The 18,000-nt window shown below is 41.1% G+C and overlaps 1 protein-coding gene and 1 non-coding gene across 2 annotated transcripts in view; both read left to right on the top strand.

Annotated features, from left to right (window-relative positions):
- The window catches only part of LOC136864627 (probable cytochrome P450 304a1), an 86,763-nt gene that overhangs the window by 15,759 nt on the left and 53,004 nt on the right, over window positions 1-18,000 (top strand). The gene's annotated exons all lie outside the window — the stretch shown is intronic.
- Window positions 11,302-11,420, top strand: LOC137497213 (5S ribosomal RNA). The gene has a single exon (XR_011017734.1). It is a non-coding gene; the product is annotated as a 5S ribosomal RNA (ribosomal RNA).

The raw sequence follows: 18,000 nt of genomic DNA, 5'->3' as shown, positions 1-18,000 counted from the left end.
GTATACTAGGGCTTCACAGCAACGTCCAGGTAGCGACGGTTTGAGGGCTCGTTGCTGCATGGAAGCAACCCATTTTTTGTGATTTTGACGTGACAATGACGTCAGAGTTGTTAAGAAACATGATTAGTAAACTTGAGGCATGTGACATTCATATTGTCGCAGTAACTTGTGACATAGGGGGCAAAAATGCCAAAGTGTGGAAAGAACTAAACGTACACAAGAACAAGAGCTTTTTTATCAATCTAGTGGATGATAAAAGGAAGGTATGGGTGTTCTGTGATGTATCCCACCTCTTGAAATGATTGAGAAACCACTTTTTAGATGAAGGTTTGACGTTAGCTAATGGTTCAGAATTTCAGAAGAAGGCAATAGAACACCTATTACAAACTCAAACAGGGGACCTATCAGCTACACATCATATTAATGAGGCTCATCTGAGTGTAACAGGCAGATCCCGTCAGAATGTGAGAATGGCTGCGCAGTTATTTTCCAGGCGCACAGCTCTGGCAGTGCAGTATACTTTAAACAAGGACGCTGAAAGCAACTTCGTCGAGCTAGTCAATGACACCTTCGACGTGTTGAACTCCAGGGCGCCTAAAGATGAAAAGACTCCCCTTAGGAGTGGATACGGCTTAAACTTAAGGAGCCAGGAAAATACTCTGAAGCGCTTTCTGGAGGTGATTACACAAGTGAGATTTGGTAAACGGAAAACTTTACTTCCGTTTCAGAAGGGGTTCATAATATCTATAAACTCTCTCTTAGGACTTTTTGAAGACATGAAACATGCAAATATGTCTTATATTTCAACTGCCAGATTAAACCAAGACGGCTTGGATAATTTTTTTCACGTGTACGTGGCCTAGGAGTTTTTTATAGCAATCCGTCTCCTTTTGAAGTTCGTAACAGAATTCGACTTCTATTACTCACAGGGAGTAATGAAATTCCTCTCTCCTGTAGTGTGTCAGTGGAAACTGAAAATAATTCAGCGCCGAGTGATACGGGTATTTTTCATCCTGATGCTGATAATGAGGAAGATTTCTTGAGCTTCGTAAGCAATGAACTATGTATAGATGTTTGTGAGGGGCCGTTATACACCTGTACCCGTAGATGAACCGGAAGAAACGTTGGAGTTGTTAAGGATGGAAGACTTGAGCCAGGACTTCGAAACTGAAGACGTAAACCAGAATGCAATTAAATACATTGCAGGCTACTTGGCATTCAAATGTCCCTCTGTTGATGACAGCTTGGATGATAAAGGTGAAATGTTTGCCTTGCCACAGGAAGTGCCTCACGACTGGTTATCAATCATTTCAAAAGGAGGCCTTACTCGTCCAACCGAAGAATGGTATCAAAAGTTACGCAGTTTGAGGTACTGTTTAGCAGTTTTCACGGGATTTATATTTCTAAATGTGAAAGAGTAATGCAGACTTTGATTTCTATAATTAAATCAAAATTTCCAGAACTTGACGAGAATATTATATCACTGTACGTCAGAACTATGACTTTTATTAGAATACGTCACCTCAACAAAAAAAACATCATATAGATGCTATGAAGAAGTATTAAGCGAAAGAGTAGACTGTGGACAGCTTCAGTTTCTTCAACAACTTCCTAAGTCATCAAAACGTGAGTTTTAAATACAATTAAACCAATAACTATTCCAGTGTTTCTGTGTATGTATTTCTCTTACAGCCGGCTTTTAAGATGTAAATACTCAGAGTTTCTTCTATTTTTCTATCAACAGTATTATATCACTGATTGCAGGTGATATGTAAAGTACCACTTTATTATAATAATGCCAACCTTTTAATTATTATAAGAAATTGAACTTATTTTACCTACTTATCGAGGTTTATGCTGCATGCAGGCAATACAGGCGCGCGCTTCTAGCCCTCCCGGCTACGTCACGCGCGATCAACCAATGAGAGCGCTGTGGGCGGGAATGGCCTACCTAATAAATACTCTATCTACCTTGAATCAGCCCGTAATATTCGGAAGTGTTTGTGTGTATGTATACGAAGCCCAGTCAAATCTACGACACACAGAGATCTGAAATTTTGACATAGGACAATCGCTTAAAGTTGTAGGACTCCATCTTCGAAAACGGTGCTTTTGCCATTGTCAGCTGTACGTGGATTGTTCAAGGGTTCGAAAGGTAAACACAATACAGTATACATCTTACCTCCAAATGGAAGGACATTAATATAGTATATTCCGAAGCTCTAAGGAAACAATATATTTTGTATTATATAACATGGTCTTTTACACGGTTTTAATATTATTTGTACCATGCATCAACCCGGTATCTTAAGCATTGAAAGTAACAATATAACAAAAATAAAATAATGTATTTCATGCAATTTACGTCAAAAAGATGTGAGTTAATAAATATGTTTAAATTTGCTTTTAAATAAAGAGTTTAAAACATCTAACGTTGAATTAATAAATGTGGGCAAAACCGCGGGCACATAATAATAATAATAATAATAATAATAATAATAATAATAATAATAATAATAATAATAATAATAATAATAATAATAATAATAATAATAATAATAATAATAATGTCCGCCTCTGTGGTGTAGTGGTTAGCGTGATTAGCTGCCACCCCCGGAGGTCCGGGTTCGATTCCCGGCTCTGCCACGAAATTTGAAAAGTGGTACGACGGCTGGAACGGGGTCCACTCAGCCTCGGGAGGTCAACTGAGTAGAGGTGGGTTCGATTCCCACCTCAGCCATCCTGGAAGTGGTTTTCCGTGGTTTCCCACTTCTCCTCCAGGCGAATGCCGGGATGGTACCTAACATAAGGCCACGGCCGCTTCCTTCCTTCCTTCCTTCCTTCCTTCCTTCCTTCCTTCCTTCCTTCTTCCTTGCCTATCCCTTCCAATCTTCCCATCCCTCCACAAGGCCCCTGTTCAGCATAGCAGGTGAGGCCGCCTGGGCGAGGTACTGGTCATTCTCCCCAGTTGTATCCCCGACCAAGAGTCTGAAGCTCCAGGACACTGCCCTTGAGGCGGTAGAGGTGGGATCCCTCGCAGTGTCCGAGGGAAAAGCCGACCCTGGAGGGTAAACAGATGATAATAATAATAATAATAATAATAATAATAATAATAATAATAATAATAATAATAATAATAATCTGTTTCATTTATTCTAGCAAAGTTAGGGATGTACTCCCTTTCTTACACTTAACCAGTCTTAACCTAGAACATTGTTAAAAATAATACTGATGGCACTAATATGAAAACATTGTTCCAAAAGGAAGTATAACTGGACAACCATCCTCTGTGAACAGTAAATAGGGAAGAAAAAATGGAATAGGTTTAGCCCTTCGAAACATTAAGGTATCGGTAAAAGAAATGGACGAGTCACGAAGGGCGTGAAAATAAGACTCCCTAGACCTCGCAAACCTAATACTATAAGGGTCAAGAGAACAAGAGTTGACCAGTGGTGGGCAGATAGGAAAGAAGTAGTGAGGAAACTGGCACGAGTAAGTAGAAGTTCCATACTCAGCTAGAGTAATTATCAACCTATTTTCCCAACCCCTGGGGGTACTCCGGACGACCTAATGATAAAATTATTCTAGACCTGTACACTGTAGCTTCTCAGATTATTAAGTATGTGTATTCAGTACAATGTTAAAACTGGACGTATTATCACTTCTTTGCGCGAGTGATATTTAAGAAACTTAGTCGTGCAGTTCGTTACCAAGCGTTGTGGTCAAATCCCGACCTAGGCGCATGAATTTTTCGAAAATGGGAAGTTAAATTCTTGTGTTTGCATTCTTCATAAAGTTGTTGGTCCTCTCAATCTGAACTGTAAAATTTCTTTAAAAAATCTTCTAAAAAGTTAATTTAGTCACTTCTTTATTTGCTCATAATTCTATTATACTATTTCATACTGAGATGAGAACAGTATCAATGTTAAACACTGTTTTTGTGTTTGAGCAATAAAGAAATTAATTTGAAAACATTATTAGGACACTCAATATATGGCATGTTTTTAAACGAAGTGTCGTAAATTAAGGTGGTAAAACGAAGTGTCGTAAATTAAGGTGGTTACTTGCCCTATATTCTTATGAAAGCTTTTAATGGACACAGTTTAGTACGATGTATTGCCTCCCCTGGTGTGAACTGCAGCCTCAGAACGCATTTTCATGCTTCTGGCAAGACCGGCAAGTTCACTGATGGCACATTTCTTTCCTCCTCCACAAAGGGTTTCTTCGGAGGCTTCTAACGTGTGAGGAGAGTGCGCTTGCCGTCAAATGCGTTGTTCCATTTGGTCCCAGACTCGCTTGATTGGATTCATAACTGGACCTCGGAATGGTCACTCGATTCTTGGCAAACAGTGCTTCTGTGGGAATCGGCGGATGGCATTGGCATCATGAAGTTATTGTGTATGAATTTAACCCCAATTTTTCTCATTTTGCGGAATAAAGCGAGATACTAAGATCGTATCAATATACCGGCGAGTGATTGAGGATCGATTTCGAATCAGTTTTTGTGCCAAGTCTTATACCTCCTCAAAACATTACAGACCAACCTCCAAAAGTAACAGTGGATCGAACTGTTTTTGGAATAACTCTCCACGTCTTCTCCAAACTCGTAGACGACCACTTGAACCGTATAAACAGAATCGTGACTCATCAGTAAAAATCATTGGGCGCCAGTGTCTTAGCTGCCATTTAATATGGTTTATATGGTTTCTTACAAACTGCAGTCTCGTTCGATTATGTAATTTTTTTTTTCAGTACAGAAGTCTTGACAGGCCATTCCAACCATAAACCAGCAACTCAGAATCCATTTCTGATGGTTGGATCACTTTCTAGTGCTCATGCAGTCGCTTGGCGGTTTTTCAAAGCTTGTAGCCGCATAAAATGGTCCTGGGCTAGGATTGTTTTCTTTTGCCGACCTGTGTTAGGGCGCTTAGCACCACTTCAATTCTCTTGGAAACGTTTTCAAAAGGTTCCTTGGCCACTTGCCTCTGAGAATAGCTTTCTTGAAGCAATGCAACGGCGCGAGTTGTTTCATTTGATGAGAGCTAGTTCCCTCTTTCCCTGCCACGATCTTAACGATCTGCCATGACTCATAAACGAACTCATGCACTCAGGCCATCATTCGCACACAATTTGATTCGTGTGTCCGGCTCCATGGCTAAATGGTTAGCGTGCTGGCCTTTGGTCACAGGGGTCCCGGGTTCGATTCCCGGCAGGGTCAGGAATTTTAACCATCATTGGTTAATTTCTCTGGCACGGGGGCTGGGTGTATGTGTCGTCTTCATCATCATTTCATCCTCATCATGACGCGCAGGTGGCCTAAGGGAGTCAATTCGAAGGACCTGCACCTGGCGAGCCGAACATGTCCTCGGACACTCCCGGCACTAAAAGTCATACGCCATTTACTTTGATTTGTGTTACTTGAAACTTTTAATTGGTACCGAAACCCTACAAACAAACCAGTGACAGTGGTTCCACCTTTTATATGAACAACGAACGTTATTTTATCGTTATTGTGATCCCCAACCCAATATTAAAAAATACAATGCTGTCATGAGTATATAAAATGTGACCTCCTTTTTTTTTTCTAGTTGCTTAACGTCGCACTGACACAGATAGGTCTTATGGCAACGATGGGAGAAGAAATGGCTGGGAGTGGGAAGGAAGCGGCCGTGGCCTTAATTAAGGTACAGTCCCAGCATTTGCCTGGTGTGAAAATGGGGAAACCACGGAAAACCATCTTCAGGGCTGCCGACAGTGGGGTTCGAACCTACTATCTCCCGAATACCGGATACTGGCCGCACTTAAGCGACTGCAGCTATCAAGCTCGGTAAAAAATGTGACTGATTTTTTTTAACAATGTAATATTTTTGTTGGATTATGGTCCAACACAGCCTCCGTGGCTCAGGTGGCAGCGCGCCGGCCTCTTACAGCTGGATACCGTGGTTCAAATCCCGGTCCCTCCATGTGAGATTTGTGCTGGACAAAGCGGAGGTGGGACAGATTTTTCTCCGGGTACTCCGGTTTTCCCTGTTATCTTTCATTCCAGCAACACTCTCCACTATCATTTCATTTCATCTGTCAGTCATTAATCATTGCCCCAGGGGAGTGCGACAGGTCTCGGCAGCCGGCACAATTCCTATCCTCGCCGCAAGTTGGGGCTTCATTCATCCCATCCCTGACCCGGCCATTGGCTGGAAAACAGGTTGTAGGTTCATGGTCCAACACAGCTTCACTCTCGGATTAACAACCTATCTTCTCTCACCGCCGTAACGAGCAGCGTATTTAAGTTTGTGGCTATTTTGAATCGGAGTGCAAATTGAGATAATCTCCAACACACATGCGACCGCGAACTGAGTCTTAGGATGGGATGGAAGTCATATTGGGCAAGGCAAGGAATCGGGAAGAAAGTGTCCATAGCCTTAAAGAATTTTATCTTCTCCCCATTCATGTTGAGTTGAAAATGAGAATCCATGGGAACCATGTTTCTCCTGAATACGGCAAGCCTAGTCTCATGCGTGTGGCGGACAATGCCACTTTCCCATTTTTGTAGAGGGTTGGGGGCACTCTAGCTCAGTTTGAAACTTGGCTTGGGATTAACGTGGGATACCTTTCCTTCTGACAATCGTCGAGATTCGAACCCAGGACATTCGGGACATGAGTTGCTAGACAACAATGCGATTATATCCCTTATTTTTACGTTTGAACATATTAAAGGAAACTTGTTTGCAGTATTGTGTTAAGACTATATTCTAGGGAAAGGAAGCGACTGGAGAGCTGTATCTGGTACTATGCCGACATTCGCTTCAAGTTGAAGAAGAAGAAGAAATATATGGGAAAGAAGTTTAAGGATGGCCGTTTGTGCGATTGTGGTACCTGAAGAGAGCAGTCTTAAATTCGTGGCTGAAACAAGAATCTAGCCTGGCCCAATCAGGTGAGAAGTTGTGATGGAGGTAGAACACAATGGCGCACATATGCATTTTTTATTTTAGGTCACTTGTGTCTGTGTATTACTACGGTAACTGTAGCGGCTGTGATTATTTGGGACTACGATTGGGGCTATTCGGTGCAGACTTTGAGATCACACTGGATACCATTGACGGTTGCCGCCTTCTTGAGATCCATCTATTCAACAGTGACTTATACATTTTATCATTAGCTCGCTCTGCCAAATAAAAGGTATTTTTTTAACTAGCTTACGAGTAGATCCATATTTTCGTCTTATCTTCAGGCCTTGAACCTAAACTGTCGAAATAGAAGCATGTTACTAGTTCTCAAATCAATGCTTTCTCTGTGTTCTCTCAAAAATGAAGATATTAAAAAATGAATGTCTGTGCTTGTCGGCTCGAATAGACCCACGGTATGTGATGTGTATCTTAATCGTATGAGTCACTATTTTTGTAACGCAATACTTAATTGGGCAGTCACTTTCACATTTGTCTGCCAAATTTGGTGAGTATTTTCTGCATTGTTTATTTGTTTGTTTGTAGAGGCTAGCCTGTTACAAGTTGCCGTGTTTAAAGCAGCAACCAAAACAATGTATGTTAAAATCGTTCATGTGCGGTAGCTCATAATCATTCTACATGGATTGTCGTCTCGTGAACTCTGTACTGGGAGGTTGGTAAGTTTTTACATGGCCGACTGCTTCCGTAAGTACTGTTTATCTGATTGGGATCATCTCACGCATGATAAATCCACGTTTTAAAGTGCTTCGTATCTCCCAAGGGCCGGTTAGACAGCTTATTAACAGTTTGTAGTCTTAAAACGACACGGCACATGTAATAGTCTATTACGTTCATTAATCCAATGTTTTTTTCAGATTCTTCATATAGTCCTTTCATATTGCTTGGTGAGATATATATGTTTACCCTGTGTTACTATAGGAAAATAATATCTGTATAAAACAAATAATGATGGATGCGTAGTGGTGCAGAAGTATGGCTACTCGAATCCCAAACCGAATGTCCCTAGTTCGAATCGCTAGGACTTCCACTAGATCAAGAGCGTGGCTTGGATTTCTCAAACCAAAATATCACAGTTCTCTTGTGTGTGGATTCACTCAATAGGTCTGCTATTGATGATCTCTTTCAGTTTTAGCTTCAGCAACACTTAAAAAATAATATGACCTATAGCTCATTCCACGTTAAGAAAACAGTATTGCTCTTACGGACTTACAAGGGGTGAACGAACACCCCCCCTATGACAACACATAATTCCTCGTGATTAAGGGATATTATACTGCTCTTTGTAATGTATTATGAAAGATAGATTAAAAGGATGAAGCATTTTTTCTCGCGAGTTATTAAAATAACTACATAACATTTTCTTTTTCATAAATACATTTGTACGGAAGGAGAACAATGGCGGGAACAGCCATCGCTTCGTTGCTTTCCTGCTTCAGTGTTACTTAAGAGGAAGTACAACTAGGCAACCATCCTCTATATAACACTAATGAGAGAGAAAAAATGGAAGGGGTCCGACACTTCGAAAAATGAAGGTATCGGCCAAAGGAAGACAAGGGCCACGAAGGGCGTGAAAATGAAAGACTCCCTAGCCCTCGCAAACCTAATAGCGTCGGGGTCGGAAAAGAACAAGAGTTGACCAAGGGAGGTCGGATAGGAGAGATGAAAGTGAGGAGCCTGGCACAAGTAACTGGAAGAAATGCCAGGACTCAGCTGAGGGCCCCGTGGTCACCAAACCACGATCCAAAGTTCATAGCCCTGGAGCTCCTTTTAGTCGCCTCTTACGACAGGCAGGGGATACCGTGGGTGTTATTCTACCGCTCTGGTACAAGCCTCGTCTAGTCCCTGACTCTGTGAACCGCCGGCAGCTCACTTCTGTAGAGAAGTCATCTACAATATTTATTTATTGCGTGTGTGCTTTTAGGCCCTGAATCAGTACGTAATTGTCTTGTGTTGAGTGAGAGTTATGCGATAAACCTACGTGTGTGATTTCTTTCTTTAACGTTAATACTGTGATCTTCTGCAGAGTCATCTACAGTATGTATATATTGCGTCTGTTTTCTAGCCTTTATGGCCTGGAGAAATTTATTAAATGCAATTAAATGGATCTCTCACCCCTCGAGCCCAAGAAACTTATTTGTCTATTTTCTCCCCCAGTTTGCCTTACACTTCAATGCTCAGGTTTTTTATGTGCCGCAGTTTACCTCTGATTCTGTACAAACCAAAAATAGCCCCTGTAAAACCCCGCCCCTTTAGTTCATAAAATTAATTTGTTGCTTAATTTCTTCCGCTTTTTGTCTTGAACTTAAATACTGAATTTCACTAATTTATGTGCCGCCGTTTTCCCGTGATGGTGTTGAGCGGAGCCGTTCGATATGGCAACCCTGTTTTCATAAGAGCAATACTGTTTTCTTAACATGGAATGAGCTATAGTGCTGATTTCGTACGTTTTGTATTGAAAAGGACATTATGATACACTTAACAGTACAGTATTTAGTGCTGAAATGGCGCATCAACAACTAAAATGCTTCCTTCCAAAGATAACAAGAGATTCCTGCTTACAACTACTCTTCACAGAGTAATTAATGCAAATTGAACATATTGGGTAGGGTGGACATTAAGGCACCGGCACCGCGGTCTAGGTGTAGAGAGCCTGCCTCTTACCCCGAGGCCCCGAGTTCGATTCCGAGATAGATGAGGGATTTTCAGCTGTATCTGTGCTCTGGTTCGTGGTCCACTCAGCCTACGTGAAAACAAGTCAGAAGCTATCTGACAGTGAGATAGCGGCCTCGATCTGGAAAGTCAAGAAGATCGGCTGAGAGGCTTCGTCGCGGTGAGCACGGGTCACCTCGTATATTATTAAAGAAAGTGTTAGTCGCTTAGCAACTTGATAAGTACAGAATGTATTGCGGGTTACGGTAAGCCTTCGCCTGCAATTACTGGAGTGATAATTTAATCATTCGATTTTCTGATTACTGGACTTAAGAGACCTATCAAATGTCTCATGATTCACTGGCAGGTAATTTCGGAGAGAATACAACAAAAATGAAGCATATCGGTCCAGTAGAACGGACGCATGGATTTTCCAAGGCTGTTTTAGTAAATTCTTTTAATTTATATCGATTGAAAAAACCTACAACCTGTTTTCCAGTCATTTGACCGGGTCAGGGATGTAATGAATGAAAGATACATAGGCTGTTATTACAATGGGATCGCCACTCCCAAGGTGATTTATTAATGAGTGATAAATGCTATGAAATGATAATGGAGAGTGTTGCTGGAATGAAAGATGACAGGGAAAACTGGAGTACCCGTAGAAAAACCTGTCCCGCCTCCGCTTTGTCCAGCACAAATCTCACATGGAATGACCGGGATTTGAACCACGGTATCCAGCGGTGAGAGGCCGACACGCTGCCGTCTGAGCCACGGAGGTTCTTATATCGATTATCAGAAAAAAATTAAAAATGTATTTCTGTCAAAATATGTTTTTTTATGTATTTGAATCAGTGAAAGTGTTAAGAGTTTTGCATGTTTTCATCATCATCATCATCATCTGTTTACCCTCCAGGTTCGGTTTTTCCCTCGGACTTAGCGAGGGATCCCACCTCTACCGCCTCAAGGGCAGTGTCCTGGAGCTTCAGACTCTTGGTCGGGGGATACAACTGGGGAGTATGACCAGTACCTCGCCCAGGCGGCCTCACCTGCTATGCTGAACAGGGGCCTTGGGGAGGGATGGAAAGATTGGATGGGATAGGCAAGGAAGAGGGAAGGAAGCGGCCGTGGCCTTGAGTTAGGTACCATCCCGGCATTCGCCTGGAGGAGAAGTGGGAAACCACGGAAAACCACTTCCAGGATGGCTGAGGTGGGAATCGAACCTACCTCTACTCAGTTGACCTCCCGAGGCTGAGTGGACCCCGTTCCAGCCCTCGTACCACTTTTCAAATTTCGTGGCAGAGCCGGGAATCGAACCCGGACCTCCGGGGGTGGCAGCTAATCACGCTAACCACTACACCACAGAGGCGGCTTTGCATGTTTTACGTACCGATATACGCAAAGCTGTACGATTACTGTAGGTACTGCCACATTTAAGTCTTATGGATGTCCTTAAACTCACGAATTCTCTGAGATAGTCAACATTTTTATTGTTTTACCTTAGCTGCTTAACTTTTACACCACTCCAGTAGATCAGCAAGAAAAATCATTAAAAACTAGCAGTTTCCCGCTGGCTCCGTCCGCAATGTACAAAGTATGGTGTTGTTCGTTACGATCCTCACGGATGTATTTGCAAAGTTTCGAGTTAATGAAATAAAGCGCATGATCTGCTGTGGTAATAGAATGTAATGCCAACGGCCATACCATGTTGAATAGACCGGTTCTCGTCCGATCACCGCAGTTAAGCAACATTGGGCGTAGTCAGTACTTGGATGGGTGACCGCTTGGGAACACCACGTGCCGTTGGCTCAATTCCCTTTGTCCGACTCGTTGGCTGAATGGTCAGCGTACTGACCTTCGGTTCAGAGGGTCCCGGGTTCGATTCCCGGCCGGGTCGGGGATTTTAACCTCCATTGGTTAATTCCAATGGCCCGGGGGCTGGGTGTTTGTGCTGTCCCCAACATCCCTGCAACTCACACAGCACACATAACACTATCCTCCACCACAATAACACGCAGTTACCTAGATATGGCAGATGCCGCCCACCCTCATCGGAGGGTCTGCCTTACAAGGGCTGCACTCGGCTGGACATAGCCACACGAAATTATTATTATAGAATGTAATATAATGTCAACAAAACACTTGAAAATACATCACACAAAGAAATTGAATTAAACGTGCCTTGGAACAACACTACGCGCCGAACTATTGAAAAGTCCTTTCAAGATCTTCGTCATGGAGACAAATGTACTCATAACTTTTCTCATAATCTACCAATTTAAGTAGTTATTACTTTAAAAAAAAGCGCTTGATCCACTGAGTGTTTTTAGACCAAAACAAACCGCGTACCTCAATTAGAACCAAAGATATGATTGCTTCAAAGAGACAAAAAAAAAAATTAAAATAATTTGAGGAAGGCGGAAGTTAAGTGATTTGTAGTACCTGATGATAAATCTGTGTATGAATACCTTTCAGTTAAAGAAAGAATGAAGGAAATCGACCGGATCGAATGTCCAGACTGACTGACTTTAGTTTTCATAAATTTTTTTAATATATAGATGGTTAAATTTTGCAACATTAGCGACACCTAGCGAGTTCGTCCGCAAGGCAGAAGTAAATGCACACTTTTAATCTCGTAAAAGAGATATAACTAGGAAGTAAATTCTCCTTTGCACATATGCAATGCGGTGCATTTAAGGGTTATTAGCTGTTGAAGTTGGATCGCATCGCGGGCGAATTCAAATTGGCTTTGCTTGGCGATGTTGCTAAATCTGCACTGGCCTCAGAACGGCTTGAGAGCACCAGTCGAATAAAAAATTCGCCTTGGAAAGGATTTGAACACGAACCTCCGAGTTGAGAGGACCATGCCTGACCGCGCTGCATGCTGCTTGAACACTGTCATACAGAGCCTCAGTCAGCCGCTAGTGGAAACACTAACTTCTTGTACTGTCACCGCCAATAATAATATCCTTAAACGGAATGTTGCATTTAACTAATATGAGGCCGCTCTATCGATTACGTACATAAAATGACACTTTAAAGAACATTTCGTTTGCAGTGAGAGATATACCGACGTTTTCCGTTGACACTGATCGGGGACAGCTGTACATCAGCGGAATGTCTCCTTTTTTTTTCTTTATCTGTTTACTCTCCAGGGTCAGTTTTCCCCTCGGACTCAGCGAGGGATCCTATCTCTACCGCCTCAAGGGCAGTGTCCTGGAGCTTCAAACTCTGGGTCTTGAGATACAACTGGGGAGGATGACCAATACCTCGCCCAGGCGACCTCATCTGCTGTGCTGAACAGGGGCCTTGCGGGAGATGAGAAGATTGGAAGGGATAGACAAGGAAGAGGGAAGGAAGCGACCGTGGCCTTAAGTTGAGTACCATCCCCGCATTTGCCTGGAAGAGAAGTGGGAAACCACGGAAAACCACTTCGAGGATGGCTGAGGTGGGAATCGAACCCACTTCTGCTCAGTTGACCTCCCGAGGCTGAGTGGACCCCGGACCACTTTCCAAATTTCGTGGCAGAGCCGGGAATCGAACCCGGGCCTACGAGGGTGGCAGCTAATCACGGTAACCACTATACCACAGAGGCGGACTAGGGCAGCTACCACTTGTGAAAAAATTCGCCCTGGAAAGGATTTGAGGAGAGAAGCCTTGTTAGAACAAAATAGGCTCTGTTGGTTGCTATTAATCTCTGTTTAATTTCATATGATGAATCATTTGAGTAGGTGCCTGTCGATTCCAGATATTTAAACTGCTCAGCTCTCTCAAAGGTGTAACTGCACACAGTTACGGAGACTGGCATGTTCTCCTTACAAGCTTTCCCGGCAGCTATACATTTAGTTTTCTGCTGGTTGATGTTCAGTACCATCTTCCGACTGTCCTGTTCAAAGGCGATGGATGCCTCTTAGATTACCTTTCGAGTTCTTGCCACTATAACATCAGCATAGGCAAGTATCCCCACTTATCTATTCAAAATGTTCCCCTATTCAGGAGGTTTGCATCTCTCATCACCTTCTCCAAGGCAACATTAAAAAGGAGGCATGCCAATACGTCTCCCTGTCGTACCCCATTTTGAATATCTAATGTCTCAGACATCATTGCTTCCATTCTTATAGTGATTTGTGTCTCACTCATTGTCATTATCACCAGCCTTACCAATTTTCCAGGAATTCCCAGTTCAATCATAGCATGATATAATATTGTTGTTTGTCTAATACTATCATATGCTGCTTTTTAATCAATGAAGAGGTGATTCGTGCCAATTACAAGTTCGATTGTCCTCTTTAAAATTTGCCTTAAGGTGAAGATCTGATCTATAGTTGACTTTCCTGGGATAAATCCGCATTTGTTGTGTCCCAATCTCTCTCTGAACAATTTTGAGAAGACGGTCAAATAGTAAGTTGGAGAATACTTTGTATCCCAAGTTAAGTAATGTAACTCCCCCTATAGCTACCACACTCAAGCTGATCTACTTTCTTACATATAGGACATATAATTCCTTCTTCCAATTGCTAGGGCATTTTCACCTTATCCCATACTTAAGTAACTATTTTTAGGAAAGTCCGTTCCAATTCTTTGCCACCTTGTTTGAGCAGTTCCGCTGGAATGTAATCTGTTCATGTTGCCTTGTTGTTCTTCAATTTCTTCGTAGCAGTTCTCACTTCTTCTAGAGTTTGGGGGCTTATATTTTCATCGTGATCATTTTATTCTTGCACATCTATTCCATCGCTTGGCATCATTCTGAAATTATCAAAATGTCACCGCCATCTTTCACATAAATCTCTTCATCCTTTATCAGGCTAGTTTTATCACAGAAGGGTTTCGGAGCGGCATTTATCTCTATATAGAATTTTCTAGCCTCATTCTGATTCCTCAGAAGCTCCATTTCTTTGATATTTGTCTTCATCCAGTCTCTCATTCTTGTTTGATGGATCATCTTATTTTCAATCCTCCACTTTTATAGACTTCCATAATTCTTCTTGTACAATTTGATTGTAACGTCCTTCTGTATGCCTTTTTATTTTATTTTGTTGCTATTCCACACTCAATGTAAAACCACGAACATCCTGTTTATCTTGCTTCAACACCCAGCGTTTCATTTGCTGACGTCTCGATTTCATTTTTTATAATTTCCCACTGATATTCTATGTCGTTGCACTATTCAGCGTTTTCAAGAATCTGTGGTATCCTCTCGTGGTACTGATTTTTAATTTCAGATGATTCTAGAGCTGTCATATTGTATTTAGATATAGAACAATTCAGGTCAGGTAACCCGATGCGTCAACGTACACAAAGAGCAAAACGCGATCTCTCGTCAAGACCAACACAAATAATTATCATTAGCGACGCAACGCAAGAACAAGAAGAAATTACAAGATAAGGCAACAACGACACAGTTTTGTCACGCCAAGGGAGAGAGAGAGGAAAAAACAATAAAACAGTTATGTAACAGGTCAAGGCATACATAAGATAACACAACAATGTGAAATTAAGATAAAAATAGCTAACGTATGACATTTTAAAATTTTAAACAAATCAAAGGGGTTTATTGAATCCTAATGATGATGAAGAATGATGCAAGTATACAAGGCGAGTACATGAATCGATTTTCACATAGTTTCAGATTGTTGATCAATATTATATTTGAGGGATAAGACCGAGTACTACCACTCAATAAGGAACTATATCATGACTTCACGTGTACAGAGCATTGAGAATTAATCAGTGAAGCTATTCCCAATTTAAGTGGACAAACAAAATCATAATATTCAAATAAACAAATCTGAGTTACACCTAATCTAACACTAATAGATTTGCCGTTGGAATAAACTTAAATAATAAAATACAAACAACACAAGCTTTAGAGGTCTTGAGTTCGGATCGAACCCCCACCCGTATACACAAACTCGCTGCACCAATGGGAGACACCATTGTCGACGTTGAATGACATCACAACACAATAAACACATAAACACGAGAAATACGAAATGTATATACACAATACAGGTGAAACACAAGTCATCTGTCCAACATTGTGTGACTGTTGTTCACACGCCTAGAGCCAAACCTGGGTCCACGACGTCTGCAGAGAACCTGAAAGCCCTACTAATGATTTTATATACAAGAAAACAATAAAGGAAAAGAGAACCGGGACACTGATTTCCGAAGTCTATCTAAATCAGCTGAGGAAATAAATCAATAGGACTCCCCGCAGGGACAAATACACGATTACAATTTCACGGTGCGTGCTCAAAGGCACAAAAAAAAAAAAAAATAGAAGGATACTCGCTCGTAAATACGGGTTCCCCGGTTTTCCACCCACTCGGGTGGGGGGGGGGGGGAGGAGCGTGACAGATGGACAACCTACCGTTATCAAGGGAGAACAATTTCGTCCCTTAAAAATATCACTTTCACATCAAATCGTAACATGAAATAACTCCCTCATTACAGTGAGGTGTTTCATAATTCATCTCTCAATGCATATGCCTCCACATATTTACAAACACTATCAGACTTCAAATATATCACATCGTAAACCCTGACTTCAAATCCATCCTAACTTCGTCGCCTGGCGCATTTGTCAGCAAACTATTTCCTTATCTACGCACACAATCTGTCACACAGCTGGTCCGATAGTAATCCACTAAACACAGACATCTGAATACCAAAACACCGGCTTCTATTGTTGTTGTTATTATTATTATTATTATTATTATTATTATTATTATTATTATTATTATTATTATTATTATTATTATTATCATGGATCCTTTAAAATTGACCTAATCTCTACTTGATGGGCCTACGTGACTTACATGGTCATTAATCCGTAACTTTACCCTTACGTCATGACAACAGAAACACACACGTAAATTAAAAACAAGCACAATAATAATTTCACACGATTCAAAGTGTAATTAGAGTCCTACAGATCTCGAAACAGGCGTTAAAAACGAACACATTAGAAAAAATTAATATGGGGCCTAGCTAAACATTTCATTGGAGGTCATGTATCGGCTCCCTGGGTGATTTCACAGGTACATTTCTTCTTTTACACAGCTTAATATACACTAATATTGCTCGGCATGCATGATAGGTCCGCCGGTTGAATACCAGCCCCTCTTTCACAATCCATCCCCAAACTAACAAACTAACCATTATATTCAAAACAGCTACACAGAAATGTAGCCCCAAATAAAATGAAAAGGAAAGTACAACTCTCCGCAAACAAATTTTCCCATATCTAAAAGTTAAGTAACTTGCATACAGTGGTAATGAAGACGCTCGTATGAATATTATGAAACTTGCTTACGCTCGTTTCATAAACACACTCGCGTCTTAATAAGCGCCATTATAGGCTCATTACATAATGTACTATTATATATGGATTATATGTAGTTAAACTTTAATGTATGGGAAAATGTTTGAGAAAAACGTCATCTAAGTGCATTCGAATCCCACGTAAAACTAGATATACCATGTGTATGATAACACCATGAACAGTCATGCAAAACTAAAAACTAGCGGACTGCACGTAACAAATCTAAAATTAGCCTTGTTATTCAATGTTTCAATACTTATACTCTTTGAACAATTCAACATGTAAGAGGTAAAGATATAGGAGTAAAATAAACAGGAACAGAGAATGTTTCTGATCGATAGGACACGAGATGCCTTATTATGCCACTTGGTAGCAAAATTAAAACAGAAATAAATCTTGGGCATCCCCCCGTAGTGTTTCTTCGAACTTCCTAATAGCAAAGGAAAATGTTTTACTATATTTTTCCTTATAAACAAAAGATAAACAAAGTTTTTATTGATTGAAATACCCGAAAAAGAACGGGTAATTCCACTAGTGTATATTAAAATTGAACGCATCCCCTGTACCAGTCTTAAAGTTCTTATTGTACTGTCTCCAAAGAATCATGCCGTCGTCGTGTCCGATATATCCAACTGTAAAATAATTGGCCTAACCAAGTCTTCCTTTATTGTCGGACCTTGTTAATCCTCCTTTACATGATATTTTAGATTACCGTGCTGGTCTTGCAGATTCAGCAACAAACAGTTTACCATAAAACATCGCGGTGTATCTCCAGGATGTCCAAGAGATTCAAAGAATTTAATATGATCTATCAAGATGTCCAGGCTCTTAAGATACGAAGAACCAGTTTGATGTAGGGACTTCATACTACCGCAAGTTCCGGAAGGGTATTCACGGTGTCATATGACTCCATAGTAACTGATCCACACACACCGAAATATTCTGGGTGAATTTCTAAGTGACTGCATTGGAATTATGTTAGGCTACATGGAGGGGAGTATTTTTTGAGTTATTTTCCACAAATTTCGTATTAATATTTTTGCGATTACTTTCAATTACGTT

Source organism: Anabrus simplex, chromosome 1 (genome assembly GCF_040414725.1).
Source record: "Anabrus simplex isolate iqAnaSimp1 chromosome 1, ASM4041472v1, whole genome shotgun sequence".
In the NCBI taxonomy this organism is placed as follows: Eukaryota; Metazoa; Arthropoda; class Insecta; order Orthoptera; family Tettigoniidae; genus Anabrus; species Anabrus simplex.
This window is presented reverse-complemented; position numbering and strand designations above follow the sequence as displayed.